A 20102-nucleotide genomic window follows, 5' to 3' on the forward strand; every position below is an offset into this window, starting at 1 on the left:
AAGGGGTAGTTTTGGCCATTCCAGTAATATGCCTCCTATCTGCATGGGCACCTTATTATTTCAGGGCAGTAGCCCCCCTTCTCTGTGTCTATGCTGACTGTGATTATGGACCAAGCCAAAGCCAGTGCAAATGCATCTGCAGCTGTCATTCCAAGGCGAACAGCACACTCATCTGAATAACATCATCTTCTATTGCTGGGGAAGTTCACACAACAATCTGAGATTTGCCACAACTCTCTGATTCATCCATCATAGAAATGTATGCCCCCCCCCCCATCCTAGAACAAAGATGGAGGCCCACAAAGACTTTGTTAACATGGAAAACTGGCTTATATGTGACAAAAACATATTTTCCTATCTATGAACATGCAGGAGACATTTTATTATTTGAGACAGCCTATTCTGCAATGGTTAAAATTACATTTCAATAACAGCCTATAACATGAACTAAAATACTCTGGTAATTGTCTTCAAATATGAAAATAGCCTGATGGCACAGGTCTACAAATCCTGTTTGGGAGGCCGAGGCAGTGTTTCCTTCTGAGTAACTCCACCTGATCATGTCACAAAGTAAGAAAAGAAATAGGAATGCAGTTCAGTAGCACAACACATGCATGCATGTGGGAGAAACTGGGTTCCATCCCCCCACTACTGAACAACTGAGAAGAGAATACACATGATTTATGTGTAAATAAACTTAATCCAAAATGATGTTACTGTGTCATTTTGGATAGTGGCTCAAGATAAAAGACATTATGTCCTTGGGTAAAAAAGTTAATGAAGATAATGAGCTACGTATCAAATAATTAATTACTTATCAAATAATAATGAATAAAAATGAAATTGCTTTGGAGATTTATATATTTAAATAGAACTAATTGCTCAAATTTTAACTATATTGCTTTTGCTAAATAGGATGAAATTGGTTGTTAATATGTGTTTTTTTTTAATCAAAAAAATTTTGAGATAAAACAACTCATATTGTTGCCCTTAAATTTTTCCTCCCTAGTAATTTACCTTTGTCATAGCGTAGAACTCTCAGGGTAAAGTCTTGCTGATTGTAAAAGTCTGTTTTCTTTTTTACGCCATCTAGACGAAGTATGATCACATCTTAGGAAGCATGTACAGCTCCCAGCAGCTAGACTTCCTCACTGAGAAGCCCCAGATAACCATGGATTCAGGGTTCCTCTTAAACATGTCTGCCGTAAGTGACTGCCTACATATATCTAGTCCTACACTGGCTGACTCTAAATATTTTACCAGAGGTCTATAATTGAGTCTGTTGCTGCACCCGGTCATTGAGCCACAGTGGTGCCCAAATAGAATGATGCTGTCTACTGGAGGCCTGCCTTACCACCTCTCTATCTTCTCTGGGAGTATCAGTTTACTATCAGACTGCTAATTTTCTCTGGGAAAGGGAGGACCTAAATTTATTCTAATATCAGTACTGCCACCGAGGAAACAAACTGGGCTACTGGCTCCCTAAATAGAAGGTAATACTGGAACGTGTTATGGTTCTTTGGAAAACCAAAAAGGTTGATGCTACTCTAAAGGGTGTGTTGGTACAATCTGATTTTCTTCCAGGTCCCTTCTTTACTCTATTGCTGGCAATCATAAGAGAGACTAAGTCTCTAACAAATCCAGGGAAGTCCATCAGAGTAGGGGTGCTGAGCATGAAGGTGAAGCCCCACAAAGATCTAGTTTCTAGCGAAGCCTGCATCTACTTAGTAGGTGAGCATGAGTTCAAGGAGAGCTGGGGATGCAGCTCCCTTGGTCAAATGCTTGCCTTAGATGAACGAAAGTCTGGGTTCAACCTCAAGCCCTGCATAGAATAGGGTGTGGTGGTGCAGGCTCACAAGCTTAGCACTGGGAGCTCAATTTAGAAGGATTGGAAGTTCAAGACCATCTTAGGCTATGGAGTGAGTTTGAGACCAGCCTGGGATAGAAAAGATTCTGTTTCTAGAAAAAAAAAAAGAACTTAAAATAAAACACCCACGAGGAGAATATAGCATAAATGTCCAGAGCAGAATATGAGTGATAAATGAGTGGAATGATTGTGGTGCTTGGAATCCAAAGTAGTCGTGTTTATGAGCTATGATGATGTTCAGTGAGACTTAGAGAAAGATGAACTCACATGCAATCTTACAGCTCAGCAAGATTCCAGACTAGGTGAGAACCAGGGAACCGCTGCATGAGACCTTCCTTCCCACTTACAGTATGAACCCATTAACAACTTGCCAAGTACATGACCTAACATGTCCCTGACTGGCAACCAATTCGCCCTTTATTCATTGCATACAACCTGTCTGGGCCAACAAGGCTGCCTCCAAGTCAGCACCGAATCCAGAGTGAGCAGTATCGGCTACCAGGGAATAGTTTTTCTGTGGCCCACATTGCCTCTGCTCCCTGAACGAACAGTGATGGACACACTGTGACATTTGACACAGATACCACAGAAAATGAATACAAAGTCTGGCCTGTGGGGGGGGGTAGTTTAGTGCTGCCAGTGAGCTGCTTGACCTATTAAAATAGGACTTGCATGGTTTAAGTTTCTCTTGAAAGCATTAATAATCTGCTCTTTCTTGCTGACATTTATTTATATGCATGTGTATCTGTCTAACTAAAATGTGTTTGGTTCACTTCTCTTTTTATTACTACGTTATTTTCTGAGTCCTAAAATGATTGATGTAGCTGTTCTTTCTCTGTCATGGTAAACACAGAGACAGAAAGGGAAAGAACGCCTGGATAAAATTTTCTTCTCTAAAAAAGTGGGATAGAAATTTATCTGGAAAGGATTAAGTAGCTGACAAGTTTAAGAAACATTGCTTATTTCTGTTCTAAGATTGATAATCTTTTTTTTTTTTTTTTTTTTTTTGGTTCTACAGGTCTAAAAGGAGAAAAAGCCAAAAGCCGATAATGTTTCTGAGACTGATATTTGGACTTTCTCACGGTGTCACAACTATGTCACAGGGCCAGGAGGACAGAGAGAAGCACAGAGGGTTGGGTACTGTGTCTGGAACAGCTCATGGGACAGCAACGGGGAAGGAAGAGGAGAAGAAAGATGTAAACTATTGTCATACCCACGGCTTCTGCTGAGTCTGGGGGGAGCAGTAAGTGCACATGGACCTCGATGTCCAGATGTGAGCACACTCCTCTGAGGATGTGGGCTTTCAGGAGAGACTACTAGTTTCTAACTGAACAAAATACCATGTCTTCCCTGCATGTACTATATTAGAAACAGACTGGGAGATAAGTGTAGTCTTCCCCCATCATCAAGGAAACTTATCTTTCCTACAGACAGACCACACCAGGAACACAAACCATTCACAATGCAGGGTTGTGGAGCCCAGTCCCAGTGGAGATGCACCGTTTAGGACTGAGTGCTTCAAGGTCCCTCTCTGTACACTGTCCAGCTGTGTGTCTCTGCATTTGTTCTCATCCACTCTAGGAGGAAACTTCCCCATGATAAATCTTCCTCAAACTGAGCATTATGTCTTAAAAAAAACTGTCCCGAGAACCTTGGAAAAGACAAAACCCTGGAGAACTGCATAGTTTGAAGATATAATTTGTGCTCACATAGAGCTTACCAGGTTGTCCTAAATGGGCTGGGGCTTGGAGAAAAGTCTCCTCTCGAGGAGCGTTTATTTGTTCTTCTAACACACATGTTCTGTGCATGTTTGCATAGCTCTGAGAACCCATCGTCTAGCACGTACTCACTGGCACCTCTTGTTCTCACGCTGCTGACAATGCTCTCCTTGTGTTTCTACAGTGGCTAGACTCAAGGGGAGTGTATGGGTAAAATCACTGGCCAGTCCCCCAAATAACAGTCTCTGATAAACTATGACCTTGTGGTGTGAACTCGCTAAGTTAATAAAGAAAAATTAAATACTCTTAAGGTGCTTTGGACATTGGAAAACAGCAAAGCCTTCATGATATTATTTCTGCCAAGTGTAGATCATTTCAAAATAAGGCTGCCAAAACGAACAGCTGTTTACTTTTTCCTCACTAGCGTGTATTTGATTGGCTATGTTGGGCTCCAGCAGAAATATGCTGACTTGTGAAACCCATAGACTGTGCTTTGTGGCCTGCATGATAGGCCGAGAGGGGTTCTACATAATTGACCTTGAACTATCCATTTCCATAACAACACCAGTGTCCAGAATGCCAGAGTAAAATTATAAACAGCCCAACAAGTTGGCATTTAGTCTACAAATTAATGGATCACATTTTCTTTCGAGGTCAAAGTCTCTTCTAAAAGGTATATATATATATATATATATATATATATATATATATATATATATATGTGTGTGTGTGTGTGTGTGTGTGTGTGCGCACGCGCGTGTGTGTGTATGTATATGTATATGAATATGTATATATACATATATATACATATATACATATATACACATATATATTTAGTAGATTTCTATAGCACTGTTTTACTGCTGCAGAGGTTTATCACAATTCAATTTCACTTCAGCTCTAAAACTACTGAGGATTAATGAATGGGAGCTGATGCCAAAGGTTCAGACTAAAAATATGTGTCTGTCAACTTAAATAAACTACACCAAATTATTCTAAGAGGGGTGAATTCGTCTACTTGAAAAAAGTAAATGTTCGTTTTTCTTCCTGTTTTTTTGAGATCAAGGGTTATAATATTACCAACTAATAATTCATTGATCCCCGAAACTTGGTTTGCACTAGTAGTAAAGGCTAGAAATTTCAACAGAGAGGCTTAACAAGAATACATTTATATTGACATTATTATTATTTGTACATATTAAATTTATTTCTAGGTCATTTTTTTAACTCTGTAAACTATTTTTCCTCTAAAGTGCTGTTTTAGTTTGGTTTAATTTTATTAATTTATTGTGTTGGTTTGGTTTGTCAACTTAAAACAAACTACATTAGAGTCTTCCAAGAAGAAAAAACAGTTTTCGAAGAATTACCTGTATCAAACTGTGGTCCCATGAGTTGAACACTTTCTTGATTAATGCTTAATATTGAATGGTCCAGTGCACTGTGGAAGATGCTATCCCTGGTCCCATGGTACTGGGTGTCATTTGAATGTATGCACGGTGAGCAAGCATGGACAGCAATGGTTTCTGCATCAGCTCTTGTCTCCAGGTTCAAGCTTCCATCCCCTGCCCTGACTCCCCTCTGCGATTGGGCATAAGATAAAAATAAAGCTTTTTCTTCCTAAGCTGCTTTCAGACAAGGTGCTCGACATAACAACAGAAAGAGCGGGTCTTGAGACCACACACACCGACTTTATGACACCATGTTATAGGAGATTTCACACATAGGAATTTGAGGGACTACAGGACATAATGTTCCTCATACACCGTCCCCCAACTTCTACAACCGTGATACAGGGCTGGTCTTATTTCCTCTATCTTAAAATCCAATTTAATCAGGCTGTCAGAAAGCAGATGTGATATATCGTAACATCTTTTTCTCTTTTGTGACTGGAAAGCATGTTGATTGTCTGTCTGCTTCTGTATGTCACACAGAAGACTTGCTGTTATTGTTGTTCCTGCTGTTGCTTAGGGTGTATAAGTCAAGTTCCCAGTCATCAGAAAACTCTTCCTCCTCAAGCTTAAATCAGAATTCTCTGGTATTCCTGTGGTCTTCATACAGTTGCCATTTTACATTTATACCTCCAACTCACGTAGACTCTATTCTAGTACTGTCGAGAATTTAATCCAAATAAACCATCACAGTCTAACTTACTAGTGAACCATCTCCTTACCAGTGATTTGAAACGCCATCTCTACCATGTAAATTCCCATTCAGAATTGGGTTAAGTTCTGGCTTGCTCTCTGATGTACACTGATATGGACACAGATATCTTCCAGAAATTTTAAAGAATACAGTGTCTATAAGACATTATCTATCTGTGTTATCCTCCCATCCTCTGCTGTGTGTTTTTTTTTTTTTTTTTCTTGACATTTTTATGCTATGTAACTTTCCTAAAACCAAATAACACATCCTCAGGCACCTCAAGTCTGAGCATTCGAATTTTTACTGCTTTTGTTACTTAAGATAGCAACTTTTGTTATATTGCAAGACAATCTCCTCTGAGATGGAAACATTCTTTCCTACAGGGAAGCTCCTTCAGCAGGAAGATAAAGAATTTAACAGAGCTTCAGGAAGTCCCTGAAATTGACCAGGTTCAGTTGGCTGCCAGGGGAAACAGTAAAAGTTTAGAGTCCCTCTGAGATGGAGTGAGGCTGAGTTACCAGCAAGTCTCTGAGACCAAACTGTCCAGATGAGGCTAAGACAATCTGAGGTAACTGTAAAGGACAGTCTCCAATCTGTTGAGCCTCCTATAGACTGTATAGTATGCTCCAGGTTCCCAGCGTGGTGAAATGTCATGTGTTAAGGCGCGTCTTGGTGAGGAAGTTGTCTTTGATTCATTTCTGCCCCTGTAAGTAACCCCTCACCCCTATTAAGACTTAGTGGCTCACCAAGTTGGACTTTTGTGGGATCTGTGCATTCCTCTGTTGTAAGTGTCCTATCTGGGTGAATAGAGCCGTATATTGCATTTTCCCAGGAAAAATTTTATTGCATAGTAGGTCTTCTAGGATGACATATCTAAACCCAGTTCTGGGTGTAAAACAAAAACAAAACAAAGAAACTTGCCCAAACCCACCAATCCCTGCCTGAACCCACCACTCCCTGAGTATGAAATCTCACTACTCCCTAGACTTGGACTGAATTCTCACTAATGCTCGCCCTGGAAAATGCCTACTCCCAACAAACCTCCTATAAGCCTATCTCCCGCTCAGGTGCCTGCTGCTCTTGGCCCAAGCAGAGGCAGTCACTGTTGCTTGCATGCATGCATGCATGTGTGTGTGTGTGTGTGTGTGTGTGTGTGTGTGTGTGTCTGTGTGTGTGTACCCCAATGAATCTCTTGTGTGAGGTTTGTTCTACAGTGTGATTTTATGGTAATTCTTGGTTCTCAACTGCCAGGAACCCTTTCCCTTCAGAGCAGTAACACTCGCCCTGAGGAATCCTGCCCCCTCAGAATGGAGCTGTGATACCTTCATTGAGGAAACCTCCTTCCTCAGAACTACAACACCCCATTGGGGAAGTCTTTCCCCTTAGAGCTGTAACACAGCTTTATATAAAAATTAAAGGCAACCAGGGATGTTGGACCCTTATTGCTGCATTTTTAGCTTAAAATTTACTGGTCTTTTTCATTTAGTTAATTTGAGTAGATTATGAACTTGCAGTTAACATGACTTCTTCAATATCTACTAAATTCCATCACAGTCACTGTGTAATGGCTATTCTTGGTTGTCAACGTAATCAGATCTGGAATTAACTAAAACCCAAGCAGTTGGGTACAACTGTAACAGAATTTTTAATTAAAAATTAATTTAATTAATTGATTAAATTATTTGAAGTATAAAGAGCCACCATTACTACTTAGATATGACACCAGAATTATTCATAATAAACAAGAAATAGGTAAAAAAATATTCTTTTGTTTCAAAAGATACAATGGAAATGAAAGCACATCACCCAGATGGAAGAAAAATCTTTGCAAATCATATATGAGGAAGGAATTCTCCTCCTTCTCCCTTCCACCCTCCCCAGACACAAAATCTTTCTACATATTTACAACTTTGCAACCAAACAATTAAAATGAAAGCAAGATTCTTAAATAGGGTCATGACTTGCACATATATTTCTTCAAAGATGACATAAAAAGACAGGAAGATCACGATCATAAGAGAGATCTTAACCTCAGTGATGGATTCACATCCCCAAGGCTAATGTACCAGGAGCGTGGGCAAACATGGCCAGTGAAAATGCAGAGGGAGTCTGCATTATTTCTGGGTTAAATGAAAGTGCTCATACACACTGGAAATCAGTTTAGTACTTCCTTGAAAGGCTGAGAATAGACATAGTACATGACTCTGCATCTATTTTTAGTTGTATACTTAAGGGAAATAAAAACTTAGGTATACAGAAATGCATAATCATGGCATAATTATTCTAAATAATTCCAAATTGGACATAAACCAAATGGTCACCTGTTGTATATGTGCATAGGCATGTCCACAGTGGAATCCTATTTAGCCAGAAAAAGCAATGGCAGTATGAACGCATGCCATCATCGTCCATATGGCTTGAAAATATTACGTGAAAGAAGCCAGCAGTAAAAGGCCACATAGTTTACAATTGCATTTATATAAAAGACATTGAAAAGGTAAATGCATAGAGACAGTTTATCAGGAGCTAAGTGAAGAAAAAGTAATGAATGGTGAATATTGAGTATGGACTTCTGTGACAATGTCTCAGATTTAGAAAGTGACATTGGAACTTGATGAAGATACTAAAGCCATTGCACTAAATGCCCTCAAAGATTTATTCTATTGTATATATCTCAATAAAACCATTTATTAGAAACACAAAAGGTTTCTAATAGAGTAAATATTATTGTATTTTTCAAGAAATGTTTTAACTAGTTAAATTAATGAATCTTTGCTTGCAACACAATAATTTGCCAGTAATTTTCATGTATAATCAAAGAAAAGTATCGGATTAAACCCAATGTACATTTTCTGCAGAATATCTACTCTCTATATGATGATCACAAGCCAACATGCTTCCATTTCATAAACTAGTTCTTATTTGGCAGAACCTTCACAAGCAGTCCACTGTGTGAACAAATGCAGAAGTCAGGACACTGAGAGTCTGAGACAGAGGTGGTGGGTTGGTATCTGAGCATCATCAAGTAACACTAGAAAGCAAACTGAGCATCGAGGTGCTTGTATGTTCATAGTGAGTCTGATTGCCCGTATCCTCTGGGGAATTCACAGATTCAAATATCCAAGCCTTGAGGGGCTGACCAGAAGCTCCATAAGTAGGTTCCGGTACTCAGCATTTAATGCTCGGCTAGGGTAAGACAGAAGGCAGCCAAGATGGGTGTATCCTTCCTCATCAGTGCAATTCACCTTGAGCCAGATGTCGATGATGTGATAAAGGTTTATAGGTTGACAACCCATGATTCCTTCAGGCACCGGACCCACTGTAGACAATCCAGTGAAAAGAAAGGAGTCTGTTTATCTAACTTGATCCTGTTAGGGTTTGAAACAGTTTCCTCTGGTTGTTAATGATCCCTGATCTTGGCCATAAGCAATGGCTGATGACTTCTTCTAGAGAACTATTGTTCCCACTCCTTAACATGGAGCCCAGCTGTGCAGGGTTTGCTCTCTGATAGCCTAAGCTTCTTTTCCTTGGCAATCTCTTGAAACCGTATAAACTACTCATTCAAAAATATATGCACAGAAGACGTCTCATAAAGCTCTCAATTTAACAAACCAAGATTCCAGGACTTTTGGAACATTTAGCATATTAGACCTAGGAAGCTTTTCTGCTTGCCTGGTTAATGGGCTGCATGACTCATTTACTCTAAAGAAGTCATATTTTAAGAAAAAGTAGGAAAGAAAAGCTCTACTGGGTTCTTTAAATTAGAACTTCTGTTAGAGTCAATAAAAATAAAATAAAAAGGAGTAAATTCCTCAGAATTTACAAAGAATTTCTCCCATTATAGTTCTTTTGAAACTGAGAAAATATCAAAGATATTGGGAGAGGATTAATCATTGTAGAAACAGCTGTAAGTATGTAGGGAGCCAGTGCCCCCTTGAGTCAGTTACAGACCAGAAAATTGGTTCCCTGCTTAGTAGATCTCCTATGTTTTTAAAGAAATCCTTTGTGCCCAGGGTGACATGGCCTCCGTTGAGCAAATAAATCTGCATCCTGGTAAGAAAATGGTGCCCACTATGAACCAGATAACCCGTCTTTCTTCGTTGCTGAGTCATCTGATAAATGAAAAGATATTAAATTTATATTGTAAAGTGAAACTTCTACTTTTGGAATATCGTTACATAGGAAATATAAAAATGCAGCTTCAAATTAAACATGTTTTTTGCTTTTAAGCAGTTATTTCTTGCTGAGAATTGAACTCAGGCTTCATAAATACTAGCTGAGTGCTTCTCCAGGGTCTTCTGAAGTCAGTACTACGTGTTTTATTTTTAAGTTGACAAAATTTTTAAGGAATTATTACGTGCAACACATTTTGAAATATGTGCACATTGTAAAATGACTACATGGAGCTAATTAACTATGTATCAACTCATAAAATTATCTTTCTAATAAGAATGTTTAAAATTCACCTTTAGCAACTGTTAAAGATGTGGAGCTGGAGGGACGGCTCAATGGTTAAGAACACTGGGTGCTCTTTCTCGAACCCAGTTTTAGTTTCTATTACCCACATGGAAGCTCACAAGTGTCTGTAATTCCAGTCCAATGGATCCGATGCCCCTTTCTGGTCTCCTTGGGCAGCAGGCAAGTGAAAGACCAGGTATCACCAGAAGATACCCAAGACTCAGCACAGAGGGGATTCATTTGCTCCAGATGAACAAAGGGCAGGGAATAAGAGACAAAGATAGGGAAATGAGGATGAATGAAGGAGAAGAGGGTGTAAACAAGGGAGAGAAAGAAGGGGAATTTGCTCCAGAGGCTTCATATATGCAGGGGATGGGGCATAGGGTCAGCCCTTGTATGCTCCTTGGTTGGTAGTTCAGTCTTTGGGAGCCTCCAAGAGTCCAGGGCAGATAGATGCCTCTGGAGAGGGTAGAGACAGACACAGCCAATAGGAAAATGAACTTATAAAGGAAAAAGAGGAACTCCTGTGTTAGGATGAGGTGTTTAATTTTATTTATTTATTCATTTGACATTTTAACTTTAAATTTTCTCCATTAATTTATTTCTTCACTTTACATCCAGATTGCATCCTCTCCTGTCCTCCCAGTCACCTCCTCACAAGACCCCTCCTTTCCTCCCCACTCCCTTTTATGTCTGAGAAGTGAGGGGAAGTCCCCACTGAGTACCAACCCATTCTGCAGATCAAGTCACTGCAGAACATCCTTTTCCACTGAGGCCAGACTAGACAGCCCAGATAGGAGAATAGGATCCACAGGCAGACAACAGACTCAGGGTCAGCCCCTGCTCCAGTTGTTGGGGGACCTGCATGAAGACCAAGCTATACAATTGCTACATATATGTGAGGAAGGGGGCATAGCTCCACTTCGTTTACTTTCTATGGTTAATGGTTCAATCTTTGGGCATTTTCAAGAGTCCAGGTTAGTTGATTCTGTTGGTTTGCTTGTGGAGTCCCCTTCTCCTCCGGGTTTCTCGGTCCTTCCTAAAACTCTTTCCTTAGACTATCCAAACTCCCTCTAATGTTTGGCTGTGGGACTATACATCTCTTTCCATTGGTTGCTGGATGAAGCTTCTCAGAGGACAGGTACGCTAAGTTTTTGTCTGCAAGCTTAACAGAGTATCATTTATAGTCTCAGGGATTGGTTCTTACCCATGGGATGGATCTCAAGTTGGGTCAGTTATTGGCTGCCCAATCCTTCTGTCTCTGCTCCATCTTGTAGGCAGGATAAATTATGGGTCTAAAGTTTTGTGCTGGGTTGGTGTACTTATCCCTCCACTGGGAGTCCTGCCTGGCTACTTCAGGCTCCATATTTCCTATTGCTAGGAGTCTCAGTTAGTGTTACCCTTATAAACATCATGTAATTTGCATGCCAATGACTGAAATGAGAGGATATCATCTTGAGTGACATAAAGGAGACCTAAAAGGACATGGGTGGCATATACTCACTTACAAGTGGATATTAGCCATAAAGTACAGGACACCCATGGTACAATCTGCAGACTGAAAGAAGCTAAGTACCAAGGAGGTCCCAAGGAAGGATAATTGAATCTCATGAGGAAGGGGAAATTAAATAGACATGGGAGGTGAATGGAGGGAGGGATAAGGGTGGGAGAGGGTATGGGAAAAGGAATGTGGAGGGGAGAAGCTGGTGTAGGGAGAACAAAGGAGAGAGGGCTGGAAGACTGAAGGGAAATGGTGGGTGGTTACATCTCTAGGACATTTCAGAAACCTGGAATGTAGTATCCCCAGGGAGATGTTTAATTTTATTGGGCACATTTATTAGGCGAGACAAAGGGGGCTTTTGATTGCTAGACTTCAATACTTTGATAGTTGGACCTTGGTAGTCAGCCTTGGGAAGAAGTGGCCAAATAAGGGAATAGACCTTGTTGGCTAATTTGGGGGATGTAACCTCAAAGTTTTAGCATGACCTAGCCTTATTAGAGCCATGTTTGCCATTCGTGGGCCTACTAAAGCCCTTTCACCTAGTACATGGACATACTCTCAAAGAAAGCACCCATACACATAAAATAAATTAAAATAAAATATGTTATTAGTAATCACAACAACCATGTTACACAATAGTTTTCTTAAACATTTCTCTTAAACAGTTGTTTATTGTGACCAAAATCTTCCTGGGACCTTCACTTTATATGGAAGATAAAATCCTATGTGGTTATAAAATCCTTGACTGACTTTTCAAATGTCAGTGTATTAATGTTGAAGACTGGGATCATTATCCAGCAGGCTGCTACATCGAGAAAGTCATGTCAGACTTCTGATTTGCTTAATTATCTGCAAAATGGCATGTTAGTCAAAGTATCTATCATAAACACCACCTCTGTGGTATGCAAAATATAACCAGATAGCACCTATGGCTTCATAGGCAGGTATCTATGAAAAGAAGATAAATGGAAATTTACGAATTTCCATTCCAGCATAATTTTAGAAACGCTCCTGAAATCATGACATTCTATGGTTAAGAAAGGTATAAATTTCCAGGATGGTTCAGGGAGGTAGTATTTATTGGTTATTGTTTTAGCTGATATTTCATAAGTATTTTGTGAGTGACAAGTGCTGGGGATAGAGAGAGTATATCCTCAGGGAATGGAGTTAAAGCAGAGAAGAAGAGAAGACACCTCACAGTTTGGGGTCTTTGGTTAAAGGAAAGTACGGAGTCTGCACTCTACTTCTGGGTCGGGGGGAATCCTTGTCTGGGAGCTGTGAGACTGGTCAGAATCCAAAGGAGAGGAACACTCACGGGGAACAAGGTGGGAACAGATTGAATACTTTCTCAAAGGGTGGGATGAGAGCTGGAGTTTGAGGACAGAAAGGAGACAAAGCACGTTGGGCTGAGAATAGGCATAGGGTGAACTCAGCGTGGGAGACTTGGTTTTGATGTATGAAGGGTTCTGGTGGCCTTGGTTGATGAAGTTGGATATCCAGAATTTAAGTGCTGACTTTTTTGCTCTAATATGAGGCCGGCATTAGTGGGCATATCTTAAGGTTTAGAAATATTACTGTTGACATTTTCTACATACATGGAGAATCACTTAGCCCTTTGTTCAAAAGATTGTTTTGTTCTAAAATCTGTAGTTTGAGGCATGTAAAATGCATATCTAGATAATTAGGCATTCTGGATTTCTTTCCACTCCTGACTTCCCAAGAAACTGGAAGCCATAATAATTTTAGAACATGAACCTAATATTTTGTTTTATATTTGAACCTAAAATAAGGCCAACAAATTTCTCAGAACAAAGGTAATGTAGAACACCCCCCCCCCAAAAAAAAGACATAAGCTGCATTTCAAACAGTTGCTTTGGCTTCTATTAAGGAAGCACAAGATTATTTCAGGTACTCAGGGCCCTGATGGAGCTCTGACTCAAGACAACTATGTACTGATTGACTAAGGACAGGGTTAATGAAACCATTCTTTACTTCTTGGTAATAATCCAATCCACAAAGCAAGCCTTACACTCACCTAACACCTTCCCATATAAAACATTTATAATACATTTTTTGTCACCTTTCAGCACCAGCTGCTCCTGGTGGGGTAAACTCTCATTAACATTCAGAAACATGGTTCTGACCTTCTGTTTGGTGCCTTTTAAAGGGAGGGAGGGATGGGATGGGGGAGAATGGGACTGGCAGGAGAGGAGAAAGGGGAAGCTGTGATTGTGATAGAAAGTAAATAATTATTAATAACTAACTAACTAACTAACTAAATAAATAAATAAATAAAGTTTAATTGGAGTGAAGCCATCCCATTCAGAGCCTGCCAAGGTTCTGGCATTCTAAAAAGACAGTGTAATTCTCAGCTCAACCACATTAAGTTGGCTACTGACAGTTTTGGCTTAGACTTCATGAAATGTTTTAAAGTGTTTTCGGTACAGCAGCAAGGCCACTGTTGGGGTAAAGGTCTTGTTTCTTTTGGTTTAGTAGCATATTTCTTAGCTTCATCTTTATCTTCTCCTGTCCCCAGCATCACAAATTTCAAACATAAATGCCTTTGAAGGAACAAGGCCCTAACTTTTGGAGTCAACTCTTGCAACAAAATGAACTAGGTAAACAGTGGTCCCAAGACCTCCTTACTGAGAACTGTTCTTCAGCCTTCATAACCTAAAACACCCAAAGATCTTCAGAGAGCATGGCTCGCGGCTTTCTAATCGATGGTAGAATGGTGTCAGCTTTTCAAGAAAAGAATGCATCCTGTTCATCTTAAGAATGTTGGGGACTAAGAACAGAAAATGAAGACCCTCTGTCACCTTTGTAGGAAAAGAAAAAGAAACAGCCACAGGTAAGAAAGCCCTCACTTAGCAGAGAGTTTTCTTGCATAGCAGTTCCTTTGCACCTTTACTTCCTGTGAAGGAAAGCATATCTCTGTGCCTGAGTTCCCTAGAATGCTCTTTGTGTGGAAAACAGTAGTTTCTCCTCATATTCTCAAGGTTCTGGGCCTGAGATAAAACCCAATTTCCCTCTCACCAATTCTAATACTCTCAGTGTTTGCTTTCAGATGATGATGGTGTGGGTCTGCCAAGTGCAGTATGCTTAAATTACATCTGTGAAGACCCTTCTAATGGAACCTCGGGTTGTACTTTTGCTTAGTTCTTCTCAAAACTGAAAAGCCATGTTTCAATTCTCTCCACTGCTCATAAACATCATGATTCTTCTTCGAGAAGATCAAAATCAGGAAAAGCAAAACCAGGAACTAACGTGTAGTTAAGTGCAAGAGTGTTCCAAAACAGTTCTGGAAGCAATCAGAGCTAGAGAGGTGGCTCATTGGTTAAGAGCATGTGCTGCGTTTCCAGAGGACTTGGGTTTGGTTCAAAGTTCCAAGCATCATGTGGACACTTGCAACTCCAATATCAGGCCCTTTTCTGGCCACTGCAGGCACCAAGAATGCACACAGTATACTTACAAAAATTCAGAAAACATACACACACACGTGTGTGTGTGTGTGTGTGTGTGTGTGTGTGTGTGTGTGTGTGTAAAATAAGAGCAATAAAATCTTTAATTAATAAAAGAAAACAAATAAGCCTTTGTGGCCTATAGGATATCAAAGTGACTAAAAGTCTTTATTGCCAAGCTTGATGACCCAACTTCAATGTCCAGGACCAATGTGCTAAGGACAATAGCTGTCCTCTGTGTATCTCTCTCTCTCTCTCTCTCTCTCTCTCTCTCTCTCTCTCTCTCTCTCTCTCTCTCTCTCTCTCTCTCCTCTCTCTGTTTTTATCTTTCTCTGTATGTGTCTGTCTCTGTCTTTGTCTTTGTCTCTCTGTCTCTGTCTCTGTCTCTGTCTCTCTCTCTCTCTGTCTATCTGTCTTCCATACACAAGGATGTGTATCTCCTTCCCACTTTTCAGCCCCTAAATCAATAAATAAAGACTGAATTATTAATTTCTGAGACATTAAAGGAAAACAATGAATAAACTCAGCACTCTAAGTGAATCACTGAAAAGTTAAGGTAAATGGCTGGGGAACAATTGCAGTAGGTAGTCACTAAGAGTACACACTCTTCAGCTGACAGTTTTTTTTTTTTTTTTTTTTTTTTACTGATCATCTGCATCTCAAAGAACTCTCTGGCTCTCAGTGGGAACAATCTTCCTGCACATCCTCACGTTTCACAAAGGAAAATACACATCTGCCTTTCCCCTTCCCCCTTTACCAGTCTCCAGTAACCTCAACTGTACTTGGAACATTCCTTCCAGACAAAAGCATGATCCTGCTGCTGAAAGTTGTCTTAATAGATGATAGTACCAGAAAGAGATGCTCTAGGTTATGAAGGCTAAAGCTATTAAACTCCAGTAGCATACATCTCAATTGCATAGAACAGGAGACCAGAATGTCACAAGTCTCTCTTCATATTTCTGAGGATACAGTAAAGTGAGCACGGTGTTGTGTGTGACTAATGGAGAGTTTTATATTTTTACGTAAGATTGCCACTGCCCTTCTCTGATAATGTCACTCAGTGGCTAACCATCTCGTTTGTATTTAAAATTAAAGACTGACATTAGGTAAACTGGGAGGAGGGTAGGCCTGATCGCACACACCTTAAAAATCTTTAAACATGATCTGAAGGAGATGGTTTTTGTCTAGTTTCTAGAGCAGAAACTAGCCTTCTAAGTTTAATTAAAAATTAAACGTTTGGTAAAAGAATCGCAGGTGTCAGCAAACAGCATGCATTGTCTCACAGTAGATTTGACATTTCCGAGTACTACTCGGATGAAAAAAAGTTAACTACGAGAAGCAATGATGGAGATGCTGGTTCAAATATCTGCTTTCATGCAAACAGTATAGACTAGGCTATGCATGCACTTGCTGAAAAAGGCACACAGTATCCTTGGGAGTGCTGATGTAGGCTCACCTGCACAGCAACAATATCTCACACATATGCACGCATGCAAACACACTAGCACCGGAACATGCATGTGCTCGCACACAGCTGAACCACTACCAGATTAATGTGCAGTCCCTAAAACCCAGTGTACCATTTGTTTGATCTTTTCTGCTTTGAAAGTTTAAGGAATAACTCAGAAATGTATTTAACTTACCACACAAATTTTAAAAAATATTAAATGGAATTTTTTTCTATATCTATGACTTAAACCAGAAGTGTGAAAAAAATCTTCATATGATTATTATTATTTTGAGACATGATCTACCTATGTGGCAGAGAATGGCCTTATCATAGTTTTTCTGCCTTACTTCTTGGGCTCTGGTGTTACAGACGTACCACCATGCTTAGATGAGATATAAAGGTATGTGGTCAGATAGGACGCTATGCAGGTTCTTCCTAAGTCGCCTTCTGTGGAAGTAAAGCAGTACTGCAAATGCTCAGAGGAGGACAGACTGGACACTGTGTGTGTTAGGACACAGGTTGGACAAACGTACCACTACCTTGTGCAATGAACCCTGCCAGGTTGCCCACTTGGAGACCCTGGGGCTCAGCATCAGCTGTGACAGTGGATGCTGCGAAGGAAAGATACCGGAGCTGCCTGACCACAGACCCCTAAGGCTCTTCCTTACCCCACCTTAGATGCAATGAGCATAATCAACAGCCAAAAAATCGATCTGTGTCTAACACTAAAGTCAGAAGAGAGGAAATAAAGAAAAAGGTAGAAAGAAAAGTGGTTTTAACAGTTTTAAAACTAATTCTCATAAAGGGTTAATTAACAAACAAGGTATATTAGCTTGGGCCTGTAAATCCAGCAATCAGGAGGCCAAGGCAAAAGGATAGCTATCAGTTCAAGGCCAGTCTGAGTTAAATACCAAGATCCATGTCAATCTAGATTACATTGTGAAATATTGTCTCAGAAAATTAAGAGAAAGAAAAAAAAAGGAAAAAAAATGAACTTAACCCTGTGTGTGGGTCATGTGATGAGAATCCTACTCCACAATACATTAGCCCAACTCCATTTATAAAACAAGTGCCTGGGGCCTGTGGACGGTTCTGCTGTTAACAGTGGCTTGCTGTGCTTACACGTGAGTTCTCTGAACTCACCCTATGAGACTCTTAAACACTGTAACTCCAGCACCAGTGGATCTAATGCTCTTTTCTGGCCTCCTTGGAACCTGTATATATGTAGAACATACAACACTAAACACGCACACAGAGAAAGAGAGAGGGGAAGGGAGGGAGGGAGGGAGGGAGGCAGAGAGGGAGGGCAGACAGAGGCAGAGACAGAGAAAGAGAGACAGAAAGAGGCGGACAGACAGAGGAGGGTAGGGCACCACAGACATATAATACGATACACATAAATAAAACAGGTATTTAAAAATAAATAAATAAATAAATAAATAAATAAATAAATAAATAAATAAATAAAGCAAGGAAAATAAGCCCCTAGATTCACTCACCAAACACATAAACATTGAGCATCCACTGTACTGGGGAAATGGGCATATAAGCCCCACCCCCAACCCCCATCTCTATGCCACAAACCACAGATGTTCAGCAGAGGCTGAGTTTCCAGCTCTTCATTCATAGTCCATTTCCAACCTCAAGTGGGTCTTCACTTGCAAAAGTTGTAAGGTTTGTGCAACCAACAGAAGCCTCTTAATTTGTCCTCTTGCTCCCCATTAAACTGAGAACAGGACAGAACCGAAAGACCTGTCTGGCCCACAGAGTGTTCCGTGATCTGGCCCCAACATGTTCCCCACTAGGTTTCTACACTTACTGTCCTACTTAAAAGAGGCAAGTCCCATCCTGTCTCATGGTCCGAATGCTTACATCTCTGCATTTCACTCTCTACTAATGATCACTTATTTCTCAGCTACAGAAGATCTTTCTCAGAATGATCCGGTGGACATCCATCTGTATCTAAAACTGGTTAATGACTCTCTCTATTTCAAGTTACCGCATAGAACTGGTACCTGGCCAATAACTGTCTTTTTACATATTATCACTCCCCTTTTCATGAGGAGCTCAGACTCAGAGAGGAATAAATAGGTACTCAACTAATGTCTGATGAGCATAACATATGTCCTGCTAGTTCTGGTTTGTGTAGTAAACGTATGGATCCTAGAGAGGTTCATCTTGTATAATAATTAAACCTGAAATTTTGACATGAGAAAGAGTATCTTTGCCCTCAAATTCACCATGTATATCAAACTCATAGAAGAAACGGGGATAACAATCCCATCATGAGGTCCTTATAGCTTAATCCTCCATCAGAAAGGGCCCTGGTGAGGCAGCACACAGATTATACTTCTGCTTCCTTAGGTTCCTTACCAAGTAACAATGTGTTGGGATGGCAGAATGCTAGGGTGTCTGGGGGGTTCAAATGCTGCAGAGTAAGGTTATTAGAAAGAGAACGCCCACTAGAGAGGGATGTTGGCTCCACCCCGTCTTCTAGCTACATGTAAAGTTGCTAATGAAGTCATCATTATGTTGGACATCAAATATTAGTAATAAATAATACAAGTGACCCACAGTTCAAACGAAACCAAAAGTCTTGCTTCCAATGTCCAAACATGGCAAGAGAGGAAATCTTAAGGAACTCCTTCCTCTTAGCACAATGGAGGAGTCGATGTCATTGCTTTTACGTTGTGCTTAACTCTGGCAGCGGATAATCTGATTTATCTCTAGGGAACTGGATTCAAGGCCAGATTTCAACTACACTGAATTGCTGTGACTCCTATTACAAAGATTCCACAATAGACTTGGTACTTAATTCACATGATTTATGATCCAATCACCATATATTTCAAAAATGAGGTTATATATGTGACAAAGTCAGGCTGGCAGAAATATCTTATTTTTAAACATATTCTCTGACCATAGCACTGATCTTCGTGGACAGTTTATGAATATACTGGAAATCCTGCCTGGCCCTGAGCATGAGTGGAGCCACTCAGTCTGAAGTCCTCATGGGAAATAGGCATTGCTAACAAGTCTAGAGGACAAAAGCAACTCGAACACTGTCAGAGCAAGAAGCCACTGTGGATGGAATATACTAACCACTTTCTCTTCCTCTTGATTAGGTCATTAAACTTACCGCCTCCCATGATCATCCAAGACTCACAAGACCACCTGGATCAATAGTATTCCGAGTCACAAGGGCTAGGAAGTTTTTGTTCATGGCGTAGCAAAGAACAGGAAAGGGTTTGAGTGGGAAAACTGTCATCTAAGATACAAGTTCCCAAGTGACAAAGTTGAAGAGAAATTAGCATTAATTAGAATAAGGGGGGTTGACACCTGAAGGGACACTTAAAAAATTGTAAGAGGAGTTCCAAAATCCAGCTCCCATACCCCCCCCCAAAACTGTGCTTTAAGTTAAGGGCAAGTTATGGTAAATTCGAACTGTCTGTGCAGTAGCTGACCTCACCCCATATTTGTTGAGCTCTTCAGATGCAAAAGGGGC

At 40.3% G+C, this 20102-nt stretch overlaps 1 protein-coding gene across 1 annotated transcript in view; it reads right to left on the bottom strand.

Annotated features, from left to right (window-relative positions):
• The window catches only part of RAB27B (RAB27B, member RAS oncogene family), a gene marked incomplete at its 3' end in the record, with an annotated part of 57887 nt that overhangs the window by 12054 nt on the left and 25731 nt on the right, over positions 1-20102 (bottom strand). The gene's annotated exons all lie outside the window — the stretch shown is intronic.

This window comes from Micromys minutus (assembly GCF_963924665.1).
Source record: "Micromys minutus genome assembly, chromosome: 8".
In the NCBI taxonomy this organism is placed as follows: Eukaryota; Metazoa; Chordata; class Mammalia; order Rodentia; family Muridae; genus Micromys; species Micromys minutus.